This window comes from Zea mays, chromosome 5, assembly GCF_902167145.1.
Source record: "Zea mays cultivar B73 chromosome 5, Zm-B73-REFERENCE-NAM-5.0, whole genome shotgun sequence".
Classification (NCBI taxonomy): domain Eukaryota; kingdom Viridiplantae; phylum Streptophyta; class Magnoliopsida; order Poales; family Poaceae; genus Zea; species Zea mays.
Genome location: NC_050100.1, coordinates 82,591,369 through 82,593,675, shown reverse-complemented (window position 1 = coordinate 82,593,675; position 2,307 = coordinate 82,591,369). Strand labels below are relative to the sequence as shown.

Here is a 2,307-nt window from a genome sequence, read left to right as displayed (position 1 = left end):
CTTTTCTCTGTTTCTAACACTTAGATAACTTCATTAGTATACAAAAACCAACTACTAAGTCTAGAAACATACCTTCTTTTTGATTTGCACTTCTTTCTTCATTTAGCACTTAAGAACTCAATTAAATGTGTTGGACACTTAATCACCAAAACATAATAGAAATTGCCCAAAGGCACATTTCCCTTTCAACTTCTCTTATTATACTTGGGAAATATCATATCTCGGACCATCCTATCCCCAAACGAAACACAGCCTAACCCCTAACCCCATGTTTAGCAGCGAGATGGTAAGCATTGATAGACCCTCTGTCCCCAGCCTCATAGAGCTCAGGAACTACTCCGTTCTGATCGATCTCATGGATTATCGGAGTCAGCACGTTCCATGCGGCAACCAGCTCGTCGCTGCGCATGAATAAATGACTATCTCCATCTAGCACATCCAGTAGAAGATGTTCATACGAATCTGGTACCTCGGTGTTGTATCTACACATCAAAGTTCATGGTTTAATGACAGTTCTATGGATAAATCATAAGGCGATCCAAGAGATCACCATACCTATCCCGGTAAAGCAGGTTCAGTTCTGAAGCATCCAATTGGAGCCCAAGCCCTGGGACCTTGTTGTTGACTTTCAATAGGATTGCTTATTCAGGTTGATCGCGTAGAACCAGCTCGTTTGTGTCGAGATCTATGTCATGGCCAAAGCGTTCACGGTAGATATTACTAGGGGCATGGCGAAACTGAATTCGAATTTCAGCTCTGAAGGAAATCAATGATTAGATAGACGACTTCAGTTATGTTTGATCAATTTGTTAGGTGATAGTTTTTTTCCTATAAGAAATTAGTAATGTTCTTTTATAGAAGTGTGGCAATCTTGCAAAAGCTATCAACAAAGTGACCAGAACAGGGTGCACTACTGAAACATTTGATAGAACAACATGCTATCTGTATAGAATCGATTCCTGATTCTACGTTTTGAGATGTTAGGTTATAGAAATGCAATAAGATCATAACATAACTGAATGGACCATGCAGATAAATTGATAAATGTAAAACAACTCGTACTTTCAAGGTGTCAATAAATGGCAAGAAAAGGTCTCGTTGTAAGCCACCTTCATAAAGCTTATCTGGAGCACAGTTAGAAGTCAAAACAAGAATCTGAGCACAAAACATGCAAATAAATCCATGTCAAAAGTTGATGCATTGTATAGATAACCTGAGTGGTTTAGTCCCATAAGAAAATGGAAGAAAATAGTAGCCACATACAACGCCTTTGCTGAACAATTGTCTGAACAGACGATTCAGAATCATAGCATCAGCAATATCAGTTACCTGTGCAGTAGAGTAGGGCTTGTTACAAACATATGTATTAGAACACTGGTGGAATATTTAACCTCAGAAAATTATACCATAAACTCATCAAGACATAATATGATGGCCTCATATGAAATCTCAGCTGCTACAACATCAAGGGGATCTGAAACACCTTTGTGCATCTGTATATCGACAAGAGTGTCAGCCATGACAACAATTATCATATCTTACTGAAGGCCGAAGCTTGGAACAGGGTACTTCTGAAGGCAGTTTGCACATATAAACAAATTAATTGAAGACGACTATGTACATTCAACATGAAATCATGAAAGTGAATACGTTTTTTCTCCAATTAGATGGCCTGCCATGAAAAAATAATATCAGTTATCTAAAGTGAATATGTTTTTTCTCCAATTAGATGGCCTGTCTTGTGGTACATTTCAAGGAAGAACTTGAGCTACCTTTCCACGAAGCGAGGCTTCTTCTGTGGTTGTGAATGAACCTGCAGCACAAGGCGACGATGGTGGCCAACGCTAGCTCCACGCTCCGGTACGGACTTCACAGCAGTGACACCATCCGCACCCCCCTTCGTCCTGGAGCACTGCCCTTGCACTTAGCCTTGCCTACTCCAGAGAAGTCCCTGTCGCAAAGAACGTGGGAGGAATACCAAGTGCCTGGTACAGGGAATCAGCAACCACGGGAGGGCGGTCATCCTGCTCACCAGAGTTGGGGAACAAGATAGGGGAGAGATCCAGGTCGAGGCCGAGCAGGTCCCCATCCCCAGCAAGCTCATCTCACCGAGCGTGGGATCTAGCCGTCGGTACGAAGAGCAGTCTTGAGGTCGGACTCGCCCATAGCCGTCTGCGACCCATGACTGCATCGACCACCTTCCATCGACGGAGCGAAGCGGGGCGTTGATGGCGGGCAGGGGATGATGAGCACAAGATCTGGGAGGGGGCGGACTGCGTTGATGGCGGTAGTGTTGGAGCGTGCTGG

The 2,307-nt window shown here is 43.3% G+C and overlaps 1 long non-coding RNA gene across 1 annotated transcript; it reads right to left on the bottom strand.

Moving 5' to 3' along the window:
• Nucleotides 1-284: 284 nt before the first annotated feature.
• Nucleotides 285-2,037, bottom strand: LOC103626625 (uncharacterized). The gene is made up of 4 exons (XR_002261971.1): nt 1,773-2,037; nt 1,063-1,672; nt 556-756; nt 285-482 (listed from the first exon to the last, which is right to left on the bottom strand). It is a non-coding gene; the product is annotated as an uncharacterized lncRNA (long non-coding RNA).
• Nucleotides 2,038-2,307: the final 270 nt, after the last annotated feature.